At 45.1% G+C, this 9,341-nt stretch overlaps 1 long non-coding RNA gene across 1 annotated transcript in view; it reads right to left on the bottom strand.

The window, feature by feature from the left end:
* Positions 1 to 1,521: 1,521 nt before the first annotated feature.
* The window catches only part of LOC140458600 (uncharacterized), a 34,054-nt gene continuing 26,234 nt past the window's right edge, over positions 1,522 to 9,341 (bottom strand). The window contains exon 7 of the long non-coding RNA XR_011953599.1: positions 1,522 to 2,247. This is a non-coding gene — a long non-coding RNA (uncharacterized lncRNA). The remainder of the gene's footprint in view (positions 2,248 to 9,341) is intronic.

Raw genomic sequence — 9,341 nt, 5'->3', positions numbered from 1 at the left:
GACATGGAGGTGAAGTGAGCAGTGAGGGGAAATGTTACCACAAGCTGCAGATGTATAACTTTCATTGGAACAGGAGGAAGCCATTCAACCTCAACTCTACTCTGCCATTCAATAGATCATGGCTCATTAGTGGCCTAAGTTGCAATGTTCAAAACTCTCCAAACTCATCAATAAACTCCTCTGCAACAGACAAGACTAATATTCAAAAATGAAACACCTGCAAATGCTGGGAAATCAGGAACAAAAACAGAAATTGCTGGAAAACATATCAGCAGATCTGGCAGCATCTATGGACAGTGCACCTTTGGGTCCAGTGACCGGTCAGGTGACCACCTGCAGCTGACCATTCTGCCTTTTCTGTAACTCTCTGGAACAGGTTCTGGGGCGAGGGGAATGAGACTGTCAATAACAACTTAGAAAATGGGAGGATGTGCTCAATCAGAATAAAACACATTTTGGTCTTACACTTTTAATTCAACTACAAAAATTATTCATTATCATTTCAGAAATAAGTTAATAGGCTAGAAATCAATTCTTCATGTAACTGGATCTGAGAAACTGTTAATTTTGACCTGGTCCAGCCGACATGTGAATCCGACATGTCAAAGTGGTCAGAGCATTATGGCTGTCATCGAAGCTGGTAACAAACTTCCCATGGGTTAAAAATCGTAAATGATGGAATAGGTACGAGGTCTGACGACACTGTTGGGAGTATTGATGTTGTTGTCAATCATATTAACTCAGCTGGATTTGACTGAATTATGTTACCTCTTTCTGAATCTCAGAATGTCTCTCTGGGCAGTAAGTCTCCACAAACAGCAATGTGACAATGAGCAGTGATGATCTGTTTTGATTTAAATTGTGACTGCAGCACGGCTGCTTCACAGTACCAGGTACAAGGTTGGAGTCCAGCCTTGGTCAACAGCCTGTGTGGAGTTCCCACATTCTCCCCAGGATAGTGTGGGCCCCCTCCAGGTGCATGTGGTTTGTATCAATGTTCTCGATGCCTTTAGTTAGAGGTGGGCATCACAGAGGATACAGTGCGTTATCTCCACTGCTGCCCCCTCACCCCTAACTCTACTTTGATTTGGTCCCTTCCCAATCTGTCATTTGTAATGGTTTGCTTTGCCCGTAATGGGCTTTGTTTGTAAATATTCAATTGGTTACACGGGTGGTTTACTGCTGGTGATTATATATTAACAAAACCCAAAATGGCATAATGATGAACGTGGGAAGGTTGCTCAGCTGTGTGTGATAACATGTCTGGGTAGGAGAAATGGGGGGAAAAAGAACACTTCACAGTTCAAAAGAAGGAGAACTGGAAAGCAGTTAAATCAAACCAACAGGTTCAGACAGGGAGGGAATATTTCCCTGGAGCTTGAGTAACTGGAAAGTGATGGTGTCCGGGAATAGACAGGATGTTGTTTTAAAGCGTTTAATATTTTTAAAAACTGTTATATTCAGATAGTTTCCTTTCTTTTCTTTTAGTTTTATTTATTGTGGAATAAATAGCTACAATATTTTAAAACCAAATTCACAAACCTTGGGTTCAAGACAGATGTTAAATAAAATCCATCAAACCATCCCTCACTGAAAACTGATGTGGAAGTGCAATCTCCTGGAGAATCCCTGCCCTGCCCACTCCTTCCTACCCAGGCTCCGTGACTATACACATACCTGGGAGATAGCAGCAGGAGGCCATTCGGCCTTTCAATCCTGCTCCACCATTCAAGAGGAAACAGCTAACCAAGCAGTTCAATCTCCTGTTCCTGCTGCGTTCCAATTCCCTTTCATGACTTTCCCTCGAAGAACTATATCTAAGTCCTCCTTGGGCTTCACTGCCTTTTGTTCCATTGACGTTGTTGTATTAATGTGTGGGTGTAGGCAGGGGTAATGTGATGGTGCTCCCTCCTGGAGGATGCACTCAGCCTCCCTCATCATCCTGCAGTAACATCAATTGGGTTTCAGCAACTCGAGATAGAAACCGTTTCCAGGATACGGGCATCACTGACTCAGCCAGCATTTATTCCCCATCTCTCGTTACCCTTGAGAAGATGGGAGTGAGCTGCTGTCTTGTACCATTCACAGTCCATTTGGCGCAAATAGACAGACAATGCCGTGAGGAGAGTGTTGCAGGATTTTGGCCGAGTCATTCTCTAACTTTGGTTCTTCAAACACTGGGTAACTTAATCATGATCTGCATGTGATTTTGAGATTTCAGTCTGCAAATCTTCACCATCTAGCACCCTGTATAAAGGAATATGTAAGATTAGAAATTCAGAACAGACAATTCTAGTTTCTCTGGAATATCTTTTTCCCCTTTCTTCCCCCAAAGCTGTAACCCTCCAGCCCACTTACTCTCTCCCACCATTCTGACTCTACTACCCCGAAATGTACACCCTCCACATTCTCATGGAGTTGTTGATAAACAGTTCTATGCCACCACTTCCCGTCCCTGGTTAGACTCTGCACCCTTTCTGGGTTCACTTCCTTTCCCTTCAGTTGCTGCAAGTCAATAATGTAACAGCAGAATGAAACAAAAAGAAACAGACAGGGAGATGGCAGATCCTGGACAGAAGAGGAACCTTCAGTCTGGGAGAATGGGTCAGATCCTTCTTTGTTTCTCATTGGTCGATTCCAGTGTTATGACAAGTTGGGAATGGAACTTGGTCCCATGTGGTTGTGGTGACACTTTGACCCTCCAACAGATCAATACTACAAGCAAATATGTTCCTCCTCCAGACAATCACAGTGTGAAATACTTTTCACAAGTTACCCCAAAGCACATGCTCCAAAACTCACCCACATTCTGTACTCACAGCGTCAGGGACCTTAGGCGACTGTGTGGAGTTTACACACTCTCCCCATGTTTGCATGGTTTTGTGCAGTTCTCCAGTTTCCTCACACAGTGCAAAGATGTGCAGGTTAGTGTCCATGCACGTGCCGGTTAGACAATTAGCCATGGCAAATGCAATGTTACAGGGAACGAGTGGGTCTGAATGGGATGTTCATCACAGGTTGGTGTGGACTCGATGGATGAATACCTTGTTTCTGCACTGTAGGGACTCTATTCTATTCTCATGTGGAAGAATGTACTTGTCTCAATGTGTTGTTAATCTGTGGAATTCCCTATTAAAAATGTGGTGGAGGCCAGGACAATGAGCCAATTTAATGAAGAGATACAGATGTTGAATTTGCAATGGGTTGAAGGGTGAGAGAGAGCAGGTGGGAAAATCCAGCTGAGACCGAGCTGAGCTCAATCATCACCGTATTAAATGGTGGAGCTGGTTCGAAGGACTGCATTGCCTCTCCTGTGCCCAGTGCTTATCTTCTTATGGTAATAACTGGAAAGCTAAATCCAAAACTCACCACATTCACCAAAGGAGATTTTCGGAAAATGTTGGATAGTCAGGTGGATTAGCATTCCAAGCTTAGATAGTGAGGAAGCATGTAGGAGATAATGATTTTGGAATTTTAAACTGAGGGGAGACAGTGATTTATGGTTTTAGATTGCGTCATACATTCACAGCGTCCTGGGTACTCTGTTGTGAATATCTATCCAGTACTTTATTACAAAGCCAAGGTCACTGACAAAGAAAACCAAAACACCCAGGAAACATCGTCTCACCTCGTAATCTAATAAAAGACTTCTGATCAGTCTGGTTGAACTTAGAACACAGATGGAAAGCAGGAAGATTAAATCCAATCCCAAGATCCTGTGCTTAAACAAAGGAGACTACAATAGGATGAGGCAGAAGTTGGTTAATGTAGACTAGAATCAAAGACTTTATGGTGGGAAAGTTGACGCACACTGGGGGAATACCAAAGCAATTTTTTGAAGTGCTCAGCAAAAGTATATATCAGGGAAAAGGAAGGACTGTAGGAAAAAGGAATAATCTGTCGTGGGTGGCTCAGGAAATAAGGGAGTTTATCAAACTGAAATAGAAGGCATACGAATTGACAAAGACCAAGGAGAAAGTAGGAGATTAGAAAGACTTTTAAGATCATCAGAAAGCTAGATGGGATTGGGGTAGAAAAGTGATGAGTAGCTATCCCCAGGGCCAGAATAGCAGTTTACACTACGAGAGGGGAACCTATTGTGTGGGGAACATATGACCTCTAATTGTTGAAGCACTTAACCGTTACCATAGAGATAATCCTGATCAAGTTAAATATCACAGCACACCCCAAAAGCATGTACTTCCAAATAAACCTGTTGGATTATAACCTGTTGTGTGATTTATTACTTTGTCCACCCCACCTCAACCCCGGCTCCTCCATATCAGAATCCTGATAGACAGCCCCACTGAAACATCTGTCAGATACATGAGGGAGCCACGGGGCCGTGGGGGAGGGGTGTGTGGTTTAACCACAAAGTGCTGAACTGAACTAGACTTTCTAACTGCTGTTGCCACGGAGAGAATACTGAGAGACAGTCTCTATTCAAAGTCCCAAACCACAAAGGTATAAGAATGGGAGCTGTACATCAGACAGGTGGGGAGTTACCTGATGCTGCCTGGAGGTGTTTTGCATGTACACTATCCAGGTAACTGCCATGTTTCATCAATAAAGACTCAAAGAAGACCTCTCAGAGTTCTGTGCCAGGTTATTCCTATCCAGCAGAGTTCAGGAATATGAGTACACAGCAGTCAGTCTTCAAAGTGGAGGATACGAAGAACATGCCAGTAATTGATAAGGAGACTGAGGAAGGTGAGGACCAAGAAATAACCATTATCATGAAAAAGTTAGAGCTGGGCAAGCTAATGGAGCTAAAGGTAGACAAGTCTCCTTGCCCTAATGGAATACATCCCAGGATACCAACAGAGTTAGTGGGAGAAATAGCAAATGCACTTAGAGCTATAGAATCCTACAGCAGAGACAGGCCATTTGGCCCAAACTGTCCCATGCCGACCAGAATGTCCATCCACGCTAACCCCATTTCCCTGCACTTGGCCCATCTGCTTCTGACCCTTTCCTATCCATGTATTTGTCCAAATGTCTTTTCCCTGTTGAGTGTTCCTGCCTGAACCACTTCCACTGGCAGCTCATTCCATATACATACCAACCTCTGTGTAAAACAGTTGCCCCTCAGCTTCCCTTTTATTCTTTCCCCTCTAACCTTAAACTGATCCAATCAAGCCGTCCAATCCTTGAGTTCCTGGGAAAAAGACTGAGTGCATTTACCTTATCCATGCCTCTCATGGTCTTATACACTTCTAGAAAAGAACCCCCTCAGTTTCCTCTGCTCTAAACATAAAATCCTCACTTGTCCAACCTCTCCCGATAACTCAGGCCCCTGAGCCCTGGCAACATCCTTGTAAATTGTTCTGCACTTTTTACAGTTTAATAACTGAAACCTACATTACATTCCTCATATTCCCAGTGTTTCCCCGCGGGGCTGGAACCGACGGGACAATGCCAATGGATTACAATCCATGATCGAGAATGAACTCCTTTACAACAATCCCGTTTTCATACTGTTTCCCATGGTGCAGGTATCCTTGTGTCTTTCTGGTTGCATGGTTAATTAAAGACTTTTCCTTCTACAAAGCAAAGTGGCTTAATTGTTCCTAGGAAATGTGCCATGATTTTTCAGACTTTCAAAAAGAAATGAAATCTCTATCCACACTCACTATGCAGACATGGACTTGGCTGTGTCTCAGTACTTTTGCAGTCACATTGAGATTTGAAATATTCGCCCACGGACAGAATGCACACCTTTCCTTCCAGATGAAAAGGCCAATGATATTCAGATCGGCTCGGATCAAGTAACCATCAGATCTGAACATGAAGTTCAATTTGCATCTCTCATCCGCAAATCCACCCTTTCAGTACCATGCAACAGAGCACATAAGTTACCACTGTTAATACAGGATGGAAATTCATAAGACAATTGTAGTATTAAACTGTAGTTTCCTTGTTCCCCCAAAGCTTTCAACCTCAGTCTCAATTTCTCTCTTCTGTGAACTGAAATCCAAACCAATCCCCCCACTCCTTTCCTTCACACCCAGTTCTCACACACTCTCTCTTCGAATTCAGTTTCCTAGCTCCTGATGAGAACCATCCTGCATACACTGCTTCCTGCACACTCTGGCCAAGACCCATCTGACTAAAATGAGACAAATTAGATTTCTAATTGCAGGCCCATCCTTGTCCCTTTCCAAAACAACCCTGAATCTTCACAAAAGAGTTCTGATAACTTTCTGCAAAACGCTGCATCACTGATAGTCTGATCACATGTCAGTGGAGCAAGAAAAGGGCCATTTCCCTGTGTCCTGCTCCCAGAGGGATGAAGCTGCTAATGATAGATTAATTCCTCACACCCACAGCCTCCTTCCCTGGCACATACTCCCACAATTGGTCAGCACTGCCCCTTGTCACTTGTCTCCCCTCCTACAGCACGTGCTCCCGATCATACAGGAGTCTGGGTGATGGGCAGCAGCTGCTGCCCAATATATCAGAATCCCGACAGTATGAAAACAGGTCCTTCGGCCAAACAAGTCCATACTGACCCTCCAAACAGTAACTTACACAGACCCATTCCCCCTAACTCATGTAACTAATACTACTGGCAATTTAGAATGGCCAATTCACCTGCCCTGCACATCATTGGATTGTGGGAGGAAACCCCCTCAGACACGGGGAGAATGCACAAACTCCACACAGACAGTCGCCTGTGGCCAGAATCGAACCCGGGTACCTGGTGCTGTGAGGCAGCAGTGCTAACCACTGAGCCGTCTCTATAGAGTGGAGGGGGCGTGGCTGGAGGACTGGCTCAATGGGATTGTGAACAGTGAATGAATGTGGAGGACACTGGGGGGATGGACAGGTCAGTGAGGGACAGGATCAGTGCAGCAGCAGGAGGGGATCCTGGACAAACTGAGCAATGGGAGAGTCTGACAGGAGAGAAACTACAGGAAAGTTCTGTTTGGAGGCTCAGGCAGGGACAGCTGGGAGACTGTATGGCCTGGTGGCTTGGGCAGGTTTACTAATCAGCCTCTTCAAAGATGCTGTTACTCAACTCTGAGCCTGATCCTCCTAGTCCAGAGGTAAGGACACTTACACTATTTCCTGGTGGGCAAGGGATACAGGGACTGCCTTTCAAAAGGAACTCACCTGTGTTGGTGACATTAAAAAGACTCAATACAGAGTCACTAACAAAATGCTGGCGTACTTGAACTTCATCCAGAATATTAACACCTATAACTGGGCAACGCAGACCCCAATGTACAGAGTTAAATCCTGGATACTAATAACAGCTTTGTGATTGGGAAATCGTATCTCATGAATTTGACTCAGTTTTTTTGAAGTAGTACTAGAGGATTGCTGAGGTCAGTGCATGGACATGATCTACATGGACTTCAATAACGTGTTTGACAAGGTTCCTCATGGGAGACTGGTCAGCAAGGTTAGATCGCATGGAGTACAAAACTGGCTCGAAGGTAGAAGGCAGAGGGTGCTTTTCAGGCTGGAGGCCTGTGACCAGTGGAGTCTCACAAGGATCGGTGCTGGATCCACTACTTTTCGCCATTTATATCCATGATTTGGATGTGAACATAAGAGGTATTGTAAGTAAGTTTGCAGATGACACCAAAATGGGAGGTGTAGTAAACAGTGAAAAAGATTACCTCAGAGTACAAGGGGATCTGGATCAGATGGGTGAATGAGCAAAGGAGTTCAGTTTAGAAAAATGCAAGCTGCAGCATTTTGGAAAAGCAAACTTTAGCAGGACCTATACAGTTAATAGTAAGTTCCTGGGGAGTGCTGCTAAACAGAGACCTTGGAGTGCAGGTTCATGTTTCCTTGACAGTAGAGTAGCAAGTAAATAGGATAGTGAAGGCCACAGTTGGTCTGCTTGTCTTTATTGGTCAGAGCATTGGGTATAGGGGTTGGGAGGACATATTGCGGCTGTACAGGACATTGCAAAAGTTGCCGAATCAATATTCCATAGAATTCTTTTCTCCTTCCTATCAGATGGATGGTTTAAACTTTAAAAGAGATCAGAAAAGAATTATAGCATGTTGCCAGGGTTGGATAGACTGTTTTCCCTGGAGTGTCAGAGGCTGAATGGTGACCTGAAAGAGATTTTTACAATCAGGCTGGGCATGGATAGGGTAAATAGACAAGATATTTGCCCTGCAGTGGGAGAGTACAGAAGTAGGGGACTGGGAAGGAGGGCAGGCAGACAAGGGGTGGGTGGGACCGAAATGGCTGAGGAAAGAGAGGGGGGGACAGAGAGGAGTGGCACAGAGACGGGTTAGGACAGAAAATGGGATTAGAGAAGAGGGAAACAGACAGTGGGAACGAGGCGGGGGGGGGCGTGGGCGGCTGACAGAAAGGGGGAACAGACCAGGGGGAGGGGAGGCGACCAACAAAAGTGGGGGGGGAAGAAGAGGGGGCAGGGGGACAGGCCGACAGAGGGGGGAACGGACAGAGTGGGGGGGAGACGGGGGGGAAGAAAGCAGACAGAGCGGGGGGGGGGGAAGAAAGCAGAGAGCAGGGGGAACAGAGGGGAAAGATGGAGAGTTATTTTATAGATCTAAAACTCAACCCTGTTCCTGTTTTCTCCTCCTCACCTTAATTCCCTCTGACGGGTTCAGAACAACTGTATAGTTCTTGGAAAGTGGAGTTTCAGGGAGATCAGGTGCTGAACATGGCATTTGGGACACTAACATTGAATGGAATGTGCTGATTCGATTCGATTCGATTCCACTGTCTGTGTGGTGGTTGCACATTCTCCCTCTGTGTCTGCGTGGGCTTCCTCTGGGTGCTCTTCATTTCCTCCCACAAATCCAAAGACATGCAGGTTAGCTGGATTAGCTTTGGGTAATGGTAGGTTACAGAGTTAGGGTGGAATGCTGTTCCGATGGTTGGGATGGTCTCATGGGCCGAAAGGCCTGCTTCCACACTGTAGGGATTCTGTCACTGAGTATAGGGATTAGGAGGGCACGTTGTGGCTGAGTAGGGCATTGGGGAGGCCAGTTTTTGAATACTGCATTCAATTGTGGTCTCCCTGATTACAGAAAGATATTACCAGAATAGGACTCAACCTCTGAATGACAAGTTCCTGGGAAGTGTTGACAGACAAACAGACCATACAGTGTAGGTTGATAGTTTCTTGAATGTGTGGTTGAAGGTAGACAGGTCAGTGAAGGTGGTGTGCGGTATGCTGGCTGTTATTGGGAAGTTTCTGGAAAAGCTCAGCAGGTCTAGCAGCATCTGTGAAAAGAAATTAGAGTTAACGTATCTGAGGAAGGGTGACCAGACCAGAAACTTTAACTGATTTTTCTTCACAGATGTTGCATGACCTGCTGATCATTTCCAACAACATCTATGCAAGT

Source organism: Chiloscyllium punctatum, chromosome 33 (genome assembly GCF_047496795.1).
Source record: "Chiloscyllium punctatum isolate Juve2018m chromosome 33, sChiPun1.3, whole genome shotgun sequence".
In the NCBI taxonomy this organism is placed as follows: domain Eukaryota; kingdom Metazoa; phylum Chordata; class Chondrichthyes; order Orectolobiformes; family Hemiscylliidae; genus Chiloscyllium; species Chiloscyllium punctatum.
The sequence above is the reverse complement of the archived record's forward strand: the minus strand, read 5'-3'. Positions and strand labels throughout refer to the sequence as shown.